This window comes from Kogia breviceps, chromosome 5 (genome assembly GCF_026419965.1).
Source record: "Kogia breviceps isolate mKogBre1 chromosome 5, mKogBre1 haplotype 1, whole genome shotgun sequence".
Classification (NCBI taxonomy): Eukaryota; Metazoa; Chordata; class Mammalia; order Artiodactyla; family Physeteridae; genus Kogia; species Kogia breviceps.
Window position 1 is genome coordinate 78093733 of NC_081314.1, and position 21029 is coordinate 78114761.

General features: G+C 37.8%; 1 protein-coding gene across 2 annotated transcripts in view; it reads right to left on the reverse strand.

Moving 5' to 3' along the window:
• PAK2 (p21 (RAC1) activated kinase 2) overlaps window positions 1–21029 on the reverse strand; it is an 82563-nt gene that overhangs the window by 59027 nt on the left and 2507 nt on the right. The window contains exon 1 of one of the 2 annotated variants that reach the window (XM_059065229.2): window positions 17905–18204. The exons of the other annotated variant lie outside the window; for it this stretch is intronic. The gene's annotated coding sequence lies outside the window, so the exon portion shown is untranslated. Of the gene's footprint in view, window positions 1–17904; window positions 18205–21029 lie in introns of those variants that run through there. 2 annotated transcript variants of the gene reach the window in all.

Sequence of the window (21029 nt, forward strand, 5' to 3'; positions counted from 1 at the left end):
CTGTCCAACAAGGTCTGGACCTTCCCCTTCTGGGGGAAGGAGGACTCTTCCCTAGGTGCTGAGATATGAGCCCTAGGGGTAATAGTTGCTCCTTATTTCTGTTATTCCTATGTTCTCTGGAGTTCTATTTACTTTTTACTACTAGCTAATCCTTCACTACTCCATTCTCCTGCTATAGTCAATAATTCTTTCCATGTTCAAATTATTGTGTGGTATCTCTTGTGATTGGACCCAAAGTGATACAGTCTTATCTATTAATTTGACACTTACACACTTCCTTGAACTTCAGTCAACCAACTTCTAACTTTTCTTCTTTCTACAAGATTATAAACTCCTGGCTGCCAAGGAATACTTTTCATACTTCTCTATATCAATCTGACACTGTGTAACATAATGCTCTTTAACACAGAAGCACCAACAAATGTTTAAAATCACACTTCAAATGATTCATAAATACTCTATTACACCTTCATTAGTTTAAGGCCACTAGAAACATGTTCTAATAACCCACTTTTTTTCCCAGAATTTTCACCACCAAAAGCATAAGTAATTTGAATACTATAAGAATGTATTCCTCAGTATTCCTAGACTATAAGGTTTCAAAGTCAGGAACAGCCTGTAGACTTAGACCTTCTAGACCTTGTAAGATAGGAGATAATGAATTGCTCATGCTCACAGACTGTTTTGTTCATGGCTACAGGGTCAAAAAGGGGCTGAGCATGACTAATGCTTATTTTTGTATAAATGTGAACAATGAGGTAAAAAATTATGTTCAGTATAAGGATATAACAGCCAAGTGACTATTTATTTACAAACAAATATGTATATTGGGATTTCAGGGTGACATGGTTGGAAGTATAAGAGGCTTTATGGTAAGCTTCTACTCTGTGCTTCTGAACACCTAGCAGAAACCCCTTCAACAAGAACAATATCATCAACACTGAGGATCCTATAAGAAAAACTGGGAGAAGGACAGAAGGCTACCCTCATTGGCCCCAAATCCAATTTGCCTTGTTATCTTTTGCTAAAAATGTACCCTCTAGCTTATCCCAACAAAATATAACCAGCTTATATAAAATCTGTATGCAGTGCTTATTTTCATAAAGCCTCAAAACCAGCCCTCTGTGGGATTAATTTAATAGCAAATTAGAATTGGTAGCCATATTTGGAAGTGAGAAAATACAAGAATCAAGCAACTGCCTTGAGTTCAAACATGGAAAAAGTTGAACTACTTTTCAAATGCCTTTTAGTAATTTAAAGCAGTACCTCTGGAAGAGTGTTATGTGGATTGGCTATTTATTACCCGTACTGAATGAAATACAAAAATTGAGAATAAGTGTTTAGAAACTTTCAGAGCAATTTGACAGAGTGATTTGCCATTGACTCTAACAACAACAACTGGGGCTTGTATTTTTGCCTGGTTTTTCTTTCATTTCCATTTTATGGTATTGTGCAAAAGTTATTAGCCCATTATAGAAAATTTCTAAGAAGCATTCATCTAAATTACTCAATTCTGAACATAAAATGCTTTCGCAAAGGAGATGAAGTTAAACAAATGGCCAATAAGCACATGAAAAGATACTCAGCTTCATTAGTGATCAGAGAAATGCAAATCAAAACCACAATGAGATACCATCTCACACCCATTAGGATGGCTATAATCAAAAGACAGAAAATAGCAAGTGTTAGTGAGAATGTAGAGAAACTGGAACCCTTATACACTGCTGGCAAGATTGCAAAACCATGCAGTTGCTCTGTAAAAGTCTGGTAGCTTCTCAAAAGATTAAACATGGAGTTACTATATGACTCAGCAACTCCACTCCTATGCATATAAATGAAATGGAATATTATTCAGCCATATAAAGTAATGAAGTACTCATACATGCTGCAATATGGATGAACCTTGAAAACCTTGTGCTAAATGAAAGCAATCACAAAAGACTACATATTATATGAATCTGCTTATATGTCCAGAATAGACAAACTTATAGACAGAAAACAGATCTGTGAAAATAGATCTTGCCTGGGGCAGGGGGGTGCAGTTCAGGGTAAAATAAGTGACTGTTATTGGGTGTAAGATTTCCCTTTGCAGTAATGTAAATATTCTGGTATTAGACAGTGGTGATGGTTGTACAACCTTGTGAATACTACAGAAACAACAACAACAACAAAAACCCACTTAATTGTACATCTTTGGAAGGGTGGATTTTATCATATACAAATTATATCTCATGTTTTTAAATTTAAGGGAAAAGAAAGAAACCACGGTGGGGCAGATGTAGGAGAAAGCAACGGGGACTGATGGAAACAGGCAGAGGCAAAGATGGAAGGTCTGCCTCTGTTGAAGAAGATACTCTAAAGAACATATGGCAGTCCCCTAGAGTATTTCAAAGAGAAGAGTTCTGAAAAATGATTTGAAGAACGGAAACATCCCTGGAATAATCACATTGCCTTTCAACGGGACTACTTTGAAGGTGACAAAACTATTTCAAGTTACACTTTTCACTGTATTCAGAAAAATAATCACTTCTAAAACTTCACAGCCATGCCTCCTACATTCTATGCTGCTGTTCTTCGTATCTGGAAAAAAACAAAACAAAACAAAAAAATGATGTCTCGATTTATTGTGCTAGTAAATTTTTTATCCAATGAGATGGAAAAATATGGAAGTAAAAAGGTCTGTTTTCCCATTTTTAAGAAATTAGCATTCTTGGAGGAAAACAATTTTTGAAAATCATTTGCTTCAGGATTTCGTAATACTATCGAAATAACCTAATTCTCAAAACTATCTATGCTTCCCAAAACAGCTTTCTCAACTTCTAAGTTGCTGTAGCCTGTAACCTAATAATTGTTATTTACTGTCCCCAAATCCACTCTCAGTCTCTCCCAGTCTATTCAGTCTTTACAGCACAGGGAGCCACTTTAAAATACATAAAACTTTATCACTTCAGTCCCCTTCTTAAAGTCTTTAAGTAGGATACTTAAGATGAAGCCCAGTAGTGCATGCATGATCAGGCCCCTCATTTTCCAGACTCGTCTCTCTGTAGACTTTCCCTCAACAGGCTATAAGTTTTGTCTATTCTTTCAGTTTCTCTAATAGCCATCTCAGGCCTTCACACATGACCTTTCTGGAAAACTTTCTGTTCAGTGACCAATCATCCAGTTTCCCTGGAACTGGGGGAGTTATTCTGGGACACAAGATTTTCAGTGCTAAACCCAGGAAAGCCCCGGGCAAACTGGGATTGAACGGGTCACCCTACTTTCTGTTCACCACCTCCACCTGTCAAACACCTACTTCAAATATTATTGGCCTAAAGGTCACTTTCTCAGGAAACCTTCTCTGATACCTCCCCACTCCCATCCCAGGCACATTATTTTATTCTTTCTTAACATTCATCACACTGGATTTGCTTTTAAAAGTCTGTCTATCCTAACTATGTTATAAACTCCACAAGCATGGATCCAGTGAGTATTCTGTTGACCATTACATCATTAATACCTAACACTGTATCTAGTTCATGTGTCTCAGGGATGAGTATTGTTGAATGAATAAATCAATCAACGAAAGGTGTATCTGTGATGGCATCGGAGCCAAGTAAAGTTTGTTTCCTTTTTTAGGCTAGGGGAGACCCAGGAAATTTTGAAGATATTTTCACTATTCTATCTTCTTTAATATCACTATTCTAGAAAGCTAAGATAATTAAATGCTCCATTTATCTCAATCCTCACAACTGATAAAACTCATCCAAGCACCTCACTTTAACTACTGTATATTCAAAATAAGACCAGCAGGACATTAGTCTAAATTCTTACTACTCAATCCCTATTACAAGCATTTCTCCATTTACAACAGATCATACTCCTACCCAGGAGATGGGATTCTAGGCAACAGGAACAATAAGAATTATCTAGTTCATAAGACAAAAGGGCACATAGGAGCAAGTAGGGGGAAATAAGACTGTTAAGTGGGACCAGAAAGTTGCAGGTGCTGGGCAATGGGGAACACCTGGAAGTTCGAGAGGTTTGGTTTTAAGTGTCTTTTATTCTCATAATAAAAGTAGTACAAGATCATTACAAAGAAACCCAAACCAGAATAAAATTTAAACAAAAATAGAATATCCATAATTACACTTCCCAGAAAGAACTGGTTTTTACATTTCACACTAGAAGCAGGAAAATGACATGGTTGAAAAATGAAGAAACTCTTAGTATGTCCTTCCTAAGTCACTGAAATATTTATTTTGTGAATACAATGTGTCAGATGTTAGAGATCAAAGATAACTAAGATGTAGTCTCAGTTTTGAGCTCACCATCAGTGGGAAAAGAGTAACAAATGACTACTCCGCAATAAGATAAGAGCTGACAGGGATGAGTGGAATGCAGTGGAAAAGAGGACCCAGAGCTCCTATGCATATGAAAGTAATTAGGCAAAGAAATTAGAACTGGCCTTTGAAGGATGAGAATGAACTTGCCAAGCAAAAAGAGAGGAAGGTATCTGTAAACAGAGGACGCAGTGTGTTAAAGAAACTCTGTAATCGAAATGTGATCCTCCTTTTTTTCTTCTTCCCCTTGGCCTTTACCCAATCACTACACTAAAAAAGTGAAACTATGACTAAGCATGAAAGAAGAGGTGAGACTCAGAAAATGCTTCAAAAGTGCCTATAAGGTAGTGAATGGTGAAGCAAGGAACAACAAATTAAAAAGTTAAAAAAGAAGTAAGAAGAAATGTGTTCAACAGAGTGAAGTCTAGCTTTCCTCAAGTTTGGTCGCAAAATCCAAATGGTGATTCAAAATGAAAAAAGAGGAGAGGGGCAACAAACACAGATCTTCCTTAAGATGGGACTACATAGCGATATGTATGTTGAAAATACCGGTAAGTCGAAAATTCACTTAATACACCTAAACCTATCAAGGAACATCATAGCCCAGTCTACCTTAAACATGCTCAAAACACATTAGCTGCCAGTTCAGCAAAAATCATCTAACACAAGGCCTATTTTATAACAGAGTTGAATATCTCCTGTAGTTCACTGAATGCTGTACTTAAAGTGAATGAGAATGGTAGTATGGGTATAGAACGGTTGTTAAGTGTATCACAAGTGTATATACCCTTGTGATTGCATGGCTGACTGGGAGCTACAGCTCGCTGCCTCTGCCCAGCACCACCAGAGTACTGAACCTTGTATAGCTGGCCCAGAAAAAGATCAAAATTCAAAGTATGGTTTCTACTGAATGCATACCATTTCTGCACCATAGTAAAGTCAAAAAATCATAAGTAGGGGGACTGTATGTATATAAAAAGTGTTCAACTAGACATAAAAAAGATGAAAATTGTAACAAAATGCCATTTTCCTAAAATCAAAGTGAAAACTTATCAATCTAAGACCTTATACTGAAAAATGAAGGTCAAGTGCAGACTGATTATTTGATTACTTAGGTGTTTATCTAAGTTAAACAAAAACTGAAACCAGTTTATTGTGGTAAAAAATGGTATCATATCAGAAGTCACCATGGGGTCTATCCCAAATTTCCATGAAGAATTTATATAAAATCTTTGAAGGCTTTCCATTAGCTATAAGGTCACGCAATCTCAACTAAGAAAAGATTCATGACCCATCCATGTTCTGTTTCATAAAAGAAAGTTTGACCATTTGCCTAAAAGAAGATATAAAGATAGCTCGCTCCTCTCTGCTAGCCATACTTCTATTTGGAGACCCAAAGTCTGCCTCAAAGAAACAAGCTAGGGCTTCCCTGGTGGCGCAGTGGTTGAGAGTCCGCCTGCCGATGCAGCGGACACAGGTTCGTGCCCCGGTCCGGGAAGATCCCACATGCTGTGGAGTGGCTAGGCCCATGAGCCATGGCCGTTGAGCCTGTGCATCCGGAGCCTGTGCTCCGCAAAGGGAGAGGCCACAACAGTGAGAGGCCCGCATACCGCAAAAAAAAAACAAAAAACAAGCTAGTCAGTCATCTTTGCTAAGTCATTTCTGGCTATATAGAAGTGGGTTCTGTGACAGCTGGAGTTCCTTATCATCTCTTCTGATCTTTCTACATACATTTAGGAGACTGCCATGCAAGTTCCAGAAAACAAGTATCTTTCTATGTGCCTGTGTGTATGTAAGGTTCAAGTGGAGCTGTAAATGGGCAGAAAAACCTGGATTGGTACATGGCTTCCTGGGAGGTGTAGTCACACAAGCGAAGTGCTGTGTTGTGGGTACTTGGTTAGAATCAGGAAGAGCCCTAATAGTAGCACATGCTAGAAACCAGAGAACCATAAGATCCCACCATCCTAGCCCAGAACTACCCTATAAGATGAATGCCAATTTATCACTGGAACTCAGGCTAGGTGCTGTGTGTATTTATCCTTTAACAATACACCTAAGAAGAGGTTTCAACCAGAAATCCAGTCAACTGTAGAGGCAAGGACAATCAATCCCATAAATGTTTCTGACAAATGCATATCAGGTAATAGATAACTGTTACCATTCGAGGATGAATAAGCAGGAAAAAAATCCAACACTGAGCTCAACAAAAGATAATGCAGCACAAGAAAGAGACAAAATTACCTTTCACAGAAGCAGAGTCTAACTTAGAAGGTGAATTAAAATTACTTCAGGACAGGGACTTCCCTGGTGGCTCAGTGGTTAAGAATTCGCCTGCCAATGCAGGAGACACGGGTTCAAGCCCTGGTCAGGGAAGATCCCACATGCCGCGGAGCAACTAAGCCCATACACCACAACCACTAAGCCTGCACTCTAGAGCCCGTGAGCCACAACTACTGAGTCCATGTGCCACAACTACTGAAACCCACCCGCCTAGAGCCCATACTCCACAACAAGAGAAACCACCGCAATGAGAAGCCCGTGCACTGCAACAAAGAGTAGCCCCACTCGCTGCAACTAGAGAAAGCCTGCACATAGCAACGAAGACCCAACACAGCCAAAAATAAATAATAAATAATTTTTTTAAAAAATTACTTCAGGACACAGAATTAAGTTCCAAACACTGTTTGGTAAAATCCATGAAACAGGCATATATGAAGAAAAAAGACCAAGATGAAATGAGAGTAATTTAAGAAGAAAAGGGAGCAGAGTAAATGGTTAAAGGATGTAAAGAAACTAAAATTTTGATAGCAGATATAAAGCCTACATTGGAGGTAATAAAGGAAAATCAAATGAGTGCTAAAGACAAACATTCGAGAAGCTCACATAAAAGACAGAAATAATAAGCCAACCTAATTACTATAAGTGTTTTCAAGGAAGAAAAAAGACCTAAAAATAACCAAAAATATTTCTGGAAATGAAAAAAAAAAGTATGAAGACTGTAAGGAGTTAATGTATCAGGCAACATTAATAAACATGTATAAGACACAATCGGTCAAAATATTTCAATAAAAAGAAAAAGGAAGATTCCTAGCACCATCAGATATAGGAAGCTCTGAAACAAAATTAATGTGAGACCACATGGCATGAAACTTTCTGTGGACATTAGTGACCTAATAATTATTAAATGTGCCTTCCAGTTACTCCTATATTAAATGAAAATGTATGTTAGCTGACATACATGATGACTCAATTTAAATGTAAGATTGAGAAACTGATAATGAACATTAAAGTGAAGGTTGGTTAAGAGAATAAGCCAGTCTTCAGTTACAGGGAGTCAAAGTATAATTTTCTTTTTCAGACTGACAAATCAGAAATTGTTATTTTTTTAAATTTTAGATTTACAGTTGAGTTCACTTAAAGTATAGATTAGTTGGCTTTAAGACATTGACAGATAACAGGATAAACACACACACAATGGAATATTATTCAGCCTCAAAAAGGAATTAAGTACTCATAAAGGCTACAACATGGATGAACCGTGAAAACATGCTACGTGAAATAAGCCAGACACAAAAGAACAAACATTGTATTAGACTTATATGAATCATCTAGAAACGGCAAAATCATAAGAGAAAGTAGATTAGAGACAGTCACCAGGGGTTGTGGGTACAGAGGAACAGGGAATCAGTGTTTAATGAGTGTAGATTCTGTTAGGGAAGATGAAAAATTCTGGAGATGGATGGTGATGATGGTTGTACAATAATGTAAGTGTACTTAATGCCAAAGAACTGTATACAGTTGACACTGAACAGCTTGGGGGTTGGGGCGCAACCCTCCACACCGTCAAAAATCTGAGTATAACTTATAATATGGCTCTCCATATACATGGTTCCTCCAAATCCAAAGTTCCTCTGTATCTGCAGTTCTGCATCCTAGGATTCAAACAACCTTGGATAGTACAGTACTGTAGTATTTACTACTGAAAAAAATCCATGTATAAGTGGAACTGCAAAGTTCAAACTCGTGTTGTTCAAGGGTTAACTTTACTTTAAAATGGTTAACATGATAACTTTACAATATGTATATTTTACAAAAATGTAGAAGCAGTAGCAATGAATCATTAAAAAACAGAAAGCATTAAATAAAATAACAGAAACACACCCAACAGAATTAACTATAACAATACACATAAATGTTTTAAGTATTCACTTTGGATTAAAACAAAAATAAACTATATGTAATTTAAAAGAGATACAACTAAAAATGGCATGGAAAGACAAGGTTGGATAATAATTTATTGAACAAAGAATAACAGGACAGATGGGAATTTAAGATAAGTAAACTATGAAACTAAGAAAGATTAAATATGACAATTATTTTTGTTGATTAGGTGTAATACAGATCTTTAGCAGTATAGAACTTAAACATACATCAATAATATTATACCAAAACCATGATAAAAATCATTAGGATAGAGAGAATATGAAGACAAGCCACAGAGTGGAAGAAAATATTTGCAAAAGATGTATCTGATATAAAGATGCTCAGTCTCATACTTCACTAGGGAACTGCAAATTAAAACAATGAGACAGCACTACACACCTTTTAGAATGGCTAAAATCTAAAATACTAACATCAAATGCTGGTGAGGATTTGAGCAACAGGAACTCTCATTCACTGTTGGTAGGAAAGCAAAATGGTTCAGCCACTTTGAAAGACAGTTTTAGCAGATTCTTAACAAAACTAAATATATTCTTACCATACAATCCAGCAATCGTATTCCATGCTATTTACTCAAATCAGCTGAAAACTTATGTCCATGAAAAACCCAAACTTGGATGTTTATAGCAGCTTTATTCATAACTGCCAAATGTGGAAGCAACCAAGATGTCCTTTAGTGGGTAAATGGATAAACAAACTGTGGTATATCCCAACAATGGAGTATTATTCAGCATAAAAAAGCAATGAGCTATTAAGCCATGAAAAGATATGAAGGAAACTCAAATGCACACTGCTAAGTGAAAGAAGCTGAAAAGGTTACATATTGTATAACTCCAACTACATGACATTCTGGAGAAGGCGAGACTATGGAGACAGTTAAAGCTTCAGTGGTTATCAGGGATTAGCGAGAAGGGAGGGGTAAATAAGTGGAGCACAGAGAATTTTGGGAGTGAAGAAACTATTCTGTATGATACTGTAATGGTGGATACATGTCATTATCCACCATGTGTCCACACCCATACAATGTGTAATATCAAGAGTGAACCCTAATGTAAACTATGAACTTTGATGGGTAATGATGTGTCAATGTTGGTTCATCAATCATAACAAACATACCAAACATTGCAGAATGTTGATGATGGGGGAAGCTGAGGAAGGGGGGAGATCAAGGTATATGGGAACTCTCTGTACTTTTGGCTCAACTTTTCTGTGAACCTAAAACTGTATAAAGTCTATTACTTTTTTAAAAAAGGCATTAGAAATAAAAAAGGACACTCTTTACTTAACAAACACATACTGCATACATACTTGTTCTAAGTTCTGAACAGAATAATAGCAAAGAGATAAACAATTGAATGAAAAAATAATTTCAGGTGGAAGTGCTATAAAGAAAAACACAGAGGAGAAAGAAGTTAGATACTGAGCAGGAGCAGGTGGAGGCTATTTTAGATGGCTGATCAAGTAAGGCCTCTTTAAAACAGTGACATATGAAAGGAACACAGTATTCAGGGGGAAGAAACAAAAATGTAAAGGCCCCGGGCTTCCCTGGTGACACAGTGGTTGAGAGCCCACCTGCCAATGCAGGGGACACAGGTTCATGCCCCGGTCCAGGAGGATCCCACATGCCATGGAGCGGCTGGGCCCGTGAGCCATGGTTGCTGAGCCTGTGCATCCGGAGCCTGTGCTCCGCAACGGGAGAGGCCACAACAGTGAGAGGCCAGTGTACCACCAAAAAAAAAAAAAAAAAAAACAGTAAAGGTCCCAATGTAAGCACAAGCTTTTCAGAAACAATGCTAACTCTTAGTCTTTGACAGATTAAGATTAAAAACTTAATAAAGACTGTCTTATAATTAATAAAAATTATTAAGGAATAAGATAATTTGAATAAAGTTTAATTGACAGATATATGTGTGTGTATATAAAACTGTATGTGCAAACAGAAAATGTTCTTAAGTTTTCAAAAAACATTTAGCAAATTGGATTATGCTTTAAGTCACAAAGAAACCCTCAGTAAACTTAAAATATTATTTTAAAAGAACATAGTCAATGACAATGAAAGAAAATACAGTGAATAGAACTATACCAAATACTTCCTGAGTCAAAGAGGTAATCAAACTAGAACTAGCGGGCTTCCCTGGTGGCGCAGTGGTTGAGAATCCGCCTGCCGATGCAGGAGACACGGGTTCGTGCCCTGGTCCGGGAAGATCCCACATGCCGCGGAGCAACTAAGCCCGTGAGCCATGGCCGCTAGGCCTGCGTGTCCGGAGCCTGTGCTCCGCAACGGGAGAGGCCACAACAGTGAGAGGCCCGCATACCGCAAAAAAAAAAAAAAAAAAAAAAAAAAAAAAAAAAAAAAAAAAAAAACTAGAACTAGCAACTATTTGGAAAGCAATGAGTATAAGAATATCATTCACAGACATTTCAGAGTGCAGCCAAAGCTGTACTCAGGGGCAAATTAAGAGCATTAAAAATGTTTTCATTTAAAAAAAAGAGGAGGGGCTTCCCTGGTGGCACAGTGGTTCAGAGTCTGCCTGCCAATGCAGGGGACATGGGTTCGTGCCCCGGTCCGGGAAGATCCCATGTGCCGTGGAGCAGCTAGGCCCGTGAGCCATGGCCGCTGAGCCTGCGTGTCCGGAGCCTGTGCTCCGCAATAGGAGAGGTCACAACAGTGAAAGGCCCATGTACCGCAAAAAATAAAAATAAAAAATAAAAAAGAGAGAGAACTAAGAATTTACTAAGTTAGAAAAAATACAGTAAGTCCCCTACATATGAACCTCCAAGTTATGAACTTTCAAAGATGCAAACATGTGTTCACAGGTCCAACCACGTAAGTTAATTCACATGTCTGGCATACACTGTCACATGCGGGCATCCTCTACAAGTGGTTGTGCTTTTGTGTACTTTACTGTACAGTACCGTATAGAGTACAGTAGCACAGTATTTCAAGCCCTGGATGTCCAGAAGCAAGCGTAGAAGCAAGCATAAAAGCAGCGGTGATGTAGCTGATAGTGAACGTCAGGTGTGAATGAAACTGCAGCTTGCCCTCCATCTCCTATTGCTGACAACTCTTCTTGCCTGTTCACTCGATGCTAGCCCATGTATGCCAGCCGTTGCACTGTACTACTGTACTTTTCAAGGTACTGTACTGTAAGATTAAAAATTTTTTGCATTTCTTTTTTAAATATTATTTGTGTGAAAAGTATTATTAACCTATTACAGTACAGTACCATATAGCCGATTGTGTTAATTGGGTATGTAGGCTAACTTTGTTGGTATTATAAACCTATTACAGTACAGTACCATATAGCCGATTGTGCTAATTGGGTATGTAGGCTAACTCTGTTGGACTTATGAACAAACCGGATTTACGAATGTGCTCTTGGAATGAGCACATTTGTAGGGGACTTGCTGTACAACCAAAAAAAGAAAAACCAGAGCAAAATAAAAAGTAGAAATTAGAAAATCAGAAAACAGAAAATCAACTAATAAATCTCAAAGCTTCTTATTAAAAACCACTAAGTAGATAAACATTTGGCAAATCAAATTAAGAAAAATAATGAAATCACTAATAAAAAGTGGAGATGAACACCACAGATTTTAATTATATAAAATATTACATACACCCATTTAATAATAAATTTGAAAATCTTAAAAAAATATAATTTGGGGAAATAAAATTTCTCAAAACTGACTCATGAGTAAGTAAGGATTTCTCCAGACTACAGAAGGAACTACAGAAGTTACCATATGGACTGTGTATTCTTATTAAACTAAAGTTCTATGAGACTCTCTTCTATTCTTTCAATAAATTCTGTACACTTGACTAACAAGAGTGGGGTTTTGATTCCTCATGATATATACCTTAGGATATATAACCTTTGGGAATGGTATTAGCAAATGTATTTATATATTTATATATTTTTATCAGTAGTTAAAAGAAAACTCTTATCATCACCTAAATAAGTTATAAAAACATTTGATAAAATTCAGAAGACACTCCTATTTTTTACAAAGAACAGAATAAATAATAAAAAATTTCTAAAATCAACAGCTGCATTCATCCTTAAATCGTAAAAATACCAGAGACATTCCAAGACAATTATCACATCTCTTATAAAACTGTGTCTTGGAGATTCTGATCAACATAATAAAGAGCTAAAATACTAATAAATATTATAACTATTGGAAAGGAAGCAAAAGTTACTATTATTTTCAGGTAAGACAATGAACCTGAAAAACAAAAGTAAATAAAATTTTACTGAAGTCCAGCAAGATAATAAAAATAATCGTGACCATAAAAATCTAGTTACTTCTAGAGGTACAAACTATTGGGTGTAAGATAGGCTCGAGGATATATTATACAACACGAAAAATACAGCCAATGTTTTATAACTGTAAATGGAAAGTAACTTTAAAAACTGTACAAAAAAAATTTTTTACAGGAAAAAGTTAACTTACTAAAAAAAAAATCTAGTTCCTTCTGTATACTTATCAGAAATAACGAAACTAAATCAAATTCACAAAAACAAAATTATAATTTAAACAGGAAATGCAAATTAAACTGTATTTTTTATTTGCCTAGCAATAAGCAAATTTAACAATTTCATTAAGAATGATGGTTGAAAAAAAAAAAAGAATGATGGTTGTTTCAATGAGGATAGCAACAAAATGAGACTCACAATGCTAGTGATGGTATACATCAAACCTTTCTGAAGGGTAATTTAACACTTGTAAATGCTTATACCCTTTCATTCAGTAATTCCACTTCTAGGAAAATATTCTAAAGTAATACTCAGGGATGAATAAAAAGATATTCATCATAGCATTATTTATATAAAATCTTAGAAATAAGTTATATATTCACCAATAGGAGAATAATGAAACTAAGGCATAGGCATGCAATGGAATGTTAGGCAAACATTAAAAAATCATTTTTAAATAGAATTTTTAAGGAGAAAGAGGGAAACTTCCAAGATTTGAGGGTAAGTTAAAAAAAAAAGCAAGATAGCAAATTATACAGAATATGATTCCAATTTTAGAAGAGTAAACTATGTACACACACAAATATAAAGAAACATCAGGGCTTCCCTGGTGGCGCAGTGGTTGAGAATCCGCCTGCTGATGCAGGGGACACGGGTTCGTGCCCCGGTCCGGGAAGATCCCACATGCCGCCGAGCGGCTGGGTCCGTGAGCCATGGCCTCTGAGCCTGCGCGTCCGGAGCCTGTGCTCCGCAACAGGAGAGGCCACAACAGTGAGAGGCCCGCGTACCGCAAAAAAAAAAAAAAAAAAAAGCGAAAAGAATATCTAAGTCATACTGGAAATCAGGAAAGACTCCCAAAGAAAGCTACACTCAAAAGCTAAAATTTGAAGGACGAGGATGAATTAGGTAGATGACAAGAAATAGGGGCCAAAGGGGGCATTTCCCCCCCTTTTTGGATGTGATGCTTACAATAAAATGATTAAAATATTCCTTTCTGAATCCCTATAATGTGACTAATTTTTACACCAACCTCAAACTCCTGAAATATTGTTACACCTGTATTTTATTTCAGTAGCCAAACTCTTAGCCCACCAAGCACTCCCCCCCTAAAAAAAATCTGGAAGTATTAAGATTCAAATACAAGTTATTAAAGTACCAGAAGAAAATATAGAAGACTGTTTTTGATAAAGATAAAATGTAAAAGATCGTCTTAAACAGAAGGCAAAGTATTAATATCTACTATGTGTAAAGAGCTTCTACAATTCAATTAGTATAGTCTTATAGGAAGGCAATTTGCCATCTACCAAACTTAAAATGCACACTTAAGAATCCTTTTAATGGAGATACTCTTGTATACATGTGCACAAAGGTATAAGGAAGTTCATTAAAGCTCCTGTTTTAGTTGCCCGAAAGTGGAAATAACAAATAACCATGAATAATTAAGTAAAGTACAACCATACAATGGAATATCTCATGACTATTAAAAACATGAGGTTTAACTACAAGTACTGAGATGGAAATGAATTTATAATGATTAGTTTTTTTAATTAAAAAAAAACAAGGTAAAACTACATACACACTGTGCTTATTTCTAATTGCATAAAGAAAACAAAATTGTTTACAGTGGGTACCTGTAAGGAATGGGACTAAAAAGTAAGGAAAGTAATTTTCACTTTCTACTCTAAATAACTGACTTGCTTGAACCTTCTGTAATAAGCATGTACTGACTACCTTTGGAATTTAATTTAAAAATAAGGAAAAAAGGCACTATTCTCATCTGTTATGATGGTTATCTCTGGGGGCTAAGTGATTTTAGTATAGTAATTTTTGTCCCATTTCTTAATAGTTTTCACTACTTTCTAAATTTTCTATGAGAAGTATGCCTATTTTAAAATCTGAGAAACATGTATTCAAAAAACCTGTATTTTATTTCAGTGATGAAACTATTTTTTTTTCCTGAAAAGTAATCTTTAACAGTTATGGTCTCAGAAACTTGGCCCTGAGATTCCAACCACTTTCAGAAAGCAGTCTTAAATCTAAGTTTGGAAGTACAATATTTGCTGTAGAAGCAATTAAATATAAAGCCTATTTCAGAATGGAATATTAACTATTAATATTAGCATTAATATTAATAACTAACATTTATTAATCACTAAACACTTCATTTGCTAAGTACTTTTCCCTGCATTATCTCATTTGCTCTAAATAGCCCTATGAAATGTGTATTATATTATTATTAATCCTCATTTTACAGATAAAAAAAACAAGCCTGAAAAGAATGTGTATCTTGCCCAGGGTCAAGTGGAAAACCCAGGTCTCCAGCTCCTCACCACTTGAGATACATGGAATGACAAGTACTACTGTACCTCAAAGATAAGAGGCTAGACCTCTGAAATCCAGCATGAATGTTCAGACTGACTACTCTTATTCAGGTTAGTGATCCTAAAATGAAGAAGTAGTGAAACTCAATTCTGGTCACAGAAGAAAATAATCAGTATTTCTTCAAGGCAACAGGGGCTATTTTTTTCCATCTCTTTCTGCTTCTACCAAGGTACAAAAAGGATACCAGGGACAACTCAGATTCACAAGTAACTTAACACCCTCCCTGATTAGTCTGGAATTACCCCTCTAACTAACTGAAAGGGCTTTTCAAAACAAATTGATCAGAACCCCAAAGCCTTAAAGACTTGAAGAAGGTGCAGTTTCACACTTTAATCATAAGTAGAAAATTCAGAAAGCTGAAAGAAATGTTATACTCAAATATTAGAATAATCAATATTGACAGATTAAACATAGGAAGAATTTAACAATACCTTCCTATTTATTTCATCCCTAGCTATTTGAACAAGTCTCTTCTAAAAAGAATAACTGAAAGTTTATCTTTAGCTACCTGAATAAGTTCTAAGTTTTCTCTTTAAAAAAGTACAATTGAAAAGATACACCCGTTAACCATGTCTACTTGGAAATCGCCCTTTCATAAAGATCAGAGAATCATAGGAACCCCTATTCATTTGTTTAGTAGATAGACTCCAACCACAAACTTACTTTATGAATTTGGGTTTTCAAGGCTAGTATTTAATGTCACAAAGTCCAGAAGAATAACTCTCTCTTTGAATAACTGTAAACCAGAATCAAGGTCCTAAGAGAAGCAGAATACCCAGAACTCTTCCTCAGTAAAACTGTCTGTTTGTAGAAAGAACTGGCAGAGAAGCTGACATCAACAGACCTAGTTTCACACTCCAACATTTCTAGACCTTAACCCTTTAGGCCAAGAAGACCTTTCATTGAATTAAGGACAAATGACACTACCAAAATGACAGCATTGAAGTGAAAACAGAATTCACTGAATTTAGGTCAACCTCTTTCACCAAAACATGAAAGTGGGTTTAAGACCTACATACATTACAGGTCAGAAACATTTTAAGGTTCATTTTTCATAATGTAAATCAGTGTTTCTGGTTAATTAATAACTAGAAAGATTTAAAAGCTAAGGATGAAAGAGTTAACTTAAATCAACACCCTTAATAGGAGAACATGAACAAAGCTTTTCATTTATATATATATATTTTTCATACATTTATACAAAATATATATAAGTGATTATGAGTGTGTTTTACAAATGCCACAGAGCTCCTGGCAAAGTTGACAAGTTCTAACCTGCTTTAAAAATTACTGTTCACTGCCTTCATCCCAATCTAACTTTATTTAATGTTACTGTTTTGAATAAACCTACAAAAACAAAACCCACAGAGCAAATTCTTCTACATTTCAATATCCTGCCTACTTACAAGAGCGGAAGAGTCAAACAGAGCAGGGGAAAAAACGTGACGTGCACAACCTTGATCCAAAACACTGCTCGTCGTAGTCTAATTTTAGGCCTAACCATTTTGATTGTCTTTTTACAGAGGTTTAAAAAGAAAACAAAAAACTATAGATCACTTGTAAAATAAAACTGAGATAATTATACCAATGGGAGTTAGCATTATTTTATCAAGGAGGAAAGAAATCACGCTCGCACTGCCCAGAGAATTCCCATTAAAGATAAGATACAAGGACTGGTAGTACAACTCCACAACGACTGACGACAATGGCAATTACTTTCCACTCTTCAGTTCTTGCATAACTCTCTCTTTAAAGAATTAGTCAAAAGGTTGAGTCCACTGAGGAATATTCGGCAAAATGTTGTGTATGTTGTTTGAAAGAAAGCCAAACATGGTGAAAGCCAACCTTCACCTAAGTTACCTAAAGAAACAAATATTCACCTCCTGGCTGACGATCAAACAGGAATCACGAGAAGACCCGAAAGTTCTGTTCTTAAGCGGAGGCCCTCAAACCCTCGGAAAACTATTCGTTTCTACTAACGCGGAATATGGAAGAGATCACAGGTTGCAGTTTAGAAAACAGCAAAGGGACCGTAGACAATATGCCTAAGCAAAGAAACTGGGATGACCAGAGAAACAGCAAGGAGGGGCTAAGATTCTGTAAGAGACGAAAAAAATCGAGGAATAAAACCCGCAACGTTTTGTACAACACAAAAGTAAACGGAGAAAAGGAGGATGGAAACGCGATGGAAGGGAGATCAACAGAGGGCAGAGACTGTGGCGCGACAGGGTTCAGGGCAGGGCCGGGTTCAGGAAGAGTTAGACCTCACCAGCCCAGCAAGCTTCCCATTTCAGACTACAGTCGGGGAAGAAAACAGCCGGAGGGCGCAGACAATGAGCCACCGCCCCAAGAGTTGCGGCTCCAGGCTCGCAGGTGGCGGCTTCCCGGCCCCGCGCGGGGCAGGTTAGCTGCCCCGGGCCGCTCGCGCCGGCCTGGCCACGGAGAAGGAAAAAGGAAGGAAAGCGACGGCCCGCGTCCCGGCCTGTCTGCACACTTACCCCAGGCGAGGAAAGATCCCCGCCCCAGCGAGGAGCCTCCGGCCGAGCTCCCGGCGGGCTCAGGAGCCGCCCCGAGCAAGCGCGCGACACGGGGCGGGGAGGGGAGGGAAAGGGAAGCGGGGCGGGAAGAGGAACCGCGCTGGAGCGCAGCTGCTGTTATTGCTAGGCCGGGCGGCAGCCGAGCCCCGCGGGCGCCGGGAAGGGAGTGTAGAGAGCCTTCGGCAATGGCGACGGCCCAGGCCAGAGGGGAAGCGGAACAACCACCGCCGCTGCGCGTGGCCACAACCCTAGGGGAGGGCTACGGCGCGGAGCGGGGAGGGGTGGAGCCGAAGCCGGGAGCTCCACTGGGCGGAGACGGGCACCGCCTCCCAGTGGGCGGGTTCGCGCGGGGCCTGCTGGGAGTTGTAGTTTGGAGATGTGTACCACTTATCTCCGCCACCCCCCACGCCCCCGCCTTTTTTGGGTATTCTTTACATTGAGAGACACCTGCACTTCCTCATGTAATTCAGCATTGCCTCCACTCAGGTCTCTGGCCAACCAAAGATGCTGAAAGACGATTCCTGTTATATGAACCTGCTCTAGGATACGTGTTCCTGGGAATTCATCCACTATCCATTTTGCTTTTTACCTACAGTTCTTAATATACTTTGGTGCTAAATTAAGCCCCACCTCCTTGCAAATTAAGGCCTCTATGTTTTATTCATGAAGGAGTTCATTAATGCATTCACTGATTCTACAAGTATTTCAGTGTCTAATATGTACCAGACACTGCTGGGTATCAGGGATACAAGAGTGAATACAAGTCACTTTGTCTTTGTGGAACTTACCAATATGAAAACACAATAATTAAAATAGTGATATCTGGTATGAGGGAAAAACTAGGATGATTACTTTGGATAAGGTGGCCAGGGAAGGCATCTTTAATGAGGTGACATTTAAGCTGAGAACAGAAAGAGAGGGCCATGAGAAGCTTCCAGGAGCATTACAGACAGAAGGAGGAAGAAAAGAACTTGCTAAGGTCAGTTAAGAAGGCCTGTGTAACTGCAGTTTAGTGCAAGAAGAGTAGCATAGTGAAAACACTATGAGAAAGATAGAGAAAACACTAGAGAAGACAAGATTCAGGTCAGGAAGGATCTTAAATGACATGGTAAGGAGGTTGGACTTTATTCCAAGAAGTTACTAAAGAGTTGTAAGTAAGGAAGTGATGTTACCTGGTTTACACTTTAAGATCACTAGAGGGCTTCCCTGGTGGCACAGTGGTTAAGAATCTGCCTGCCAATGCAAGGGACACAGGTTTGAGCCCTGGCCATGGAAGATCCCACATGCTGTGGAGCAACTAAGCTCGTGCTCCACAACTACTGAGCCTGTGCTCTAGAGCCCACGAGCCACAACTACTGAGCCTGTGTGTCACAACTACTGAAGCCCACATGCCACAGCTACTGAAGCCTGCAAGCCTAGAGCCTGTGCCCTGCAACAAGAGAAGCCACTGCAATGAGAAGCCCGTGCACTGCAACGAAGAGTAGCCCCCACTTACCGCAACTAAAGAAAGCCCGCTCACAGCAACAAAGACCCTACACAGGCAAAAATAAATAAATTGATTAATTTATTTTAAAAATAAAAAAGATCTCTAGATTGCTACATGGAGAATGGAGTATTGAGATGCAAGAATAGAAGGGAATGAACTAAGGAGGCATTAATCATGACTGATGCTAGAGCAATAGCCGTGGAAGTGGAGATAGGTAGTAGCCAGATTGTTTTTATTGATAGATGTAGAGCAAAAAACTCAATTGATATGGAGAGTACGAGAGAAGGGATTCAAGGAGCAATGTGGCACACTATTAGATAACTTGAAAAACAGTCCCACTATTAAACACACAAAATGCTGGATAAAATAGAACATCCTTTCAAGGGCATAACTAAGCTTTCAAGGAAGAAAGAGGAATACATCTGATAGTCTTCCAAACTCCACATTCAACCCAAAGGGGGGAGCAAGAAACCAGAGTAGTAACCAGGTCAGTGAAGGCTATTGTGTTGTGTTGTATTGAAAGAACCTACTTATCTCAGAAAAATCTATGGTTTTACTGGCTACATGGGAGACAAGAGACCAAAGACAAGGCCTTGGGCCTGTAGAAGGTGTTGGGATTATAATTCTGCACAAGGCTGGAAAACTCAAAGGGCTATACCCTCTAAGAATAGACTGGAAAAAAAAAATTCCCTGGACCAACCCAGGGCGATATGCAGATACTTGTAAGTTTTAGCCTGGACTTTGGCATCAAGGGGAAAAAAACTTTCCCTTTAGAATTCATAACCACAAACTTTCCCTCACATGGGTTTGAAAGTTCAAATTTATAGTACCTACACTGCCCAGGAAACTTGAAGTCAGGAAAATGTCCCAGGCTGGTAATGCTTGGAGGCCTGGAAGAAACAAACACAAATCTTCGCTGCATAGGTTCACTCTCAACACAGGACTGAAAGGATTTCCACAGACAAACAGGCTATCAAAAGTTAAACATGAACACCCAAAATATAATACATCTGAGAAAATAAGCCAGGAGTGAATCAACAGAAACCATAAACAGAATAATGAAGCCCATGAACTTTAGATATTGGAATTATTGATTACAGAATATAAAATAAGTTTATTATAATGATTAAGCAAAGTAAGACAGGATACTATTTTTAAACAAGAAACAAGATACTATTTTTAAAAAATGACCAAGCAGCTTTGAGAAGGAGCCAAGTAGAACTTCTAGAAATAAAGAATATAATAATTGAAACCAAAGCCAATGTTTGGGTTAAATAGATAACATACAGTTGAAGAGAGAATTAATAAACGGGAAGACAGATCTAAAGAAATTACAGATAGCAGCCCAAAGACAGAGGAAATATCAAAGAAAGACTGAGAGACATGGGGATAGATTATGAAGGTATACCATTTGCCTAATGAGAAATTCAGGAGAGTAAAAAGAGAAAACAAAAGAGGCAGTATATGATGAGATAATGGCTAAGAATTTTCCAGAATTGATTAAAGACAAGAACCTTCAAATTCAGGAAGCAAAGTGAATCCCAAACAGGATAAGTAAAGGAAATCTTCTCAAACACATCAAAATGAAACTGCAGAATAC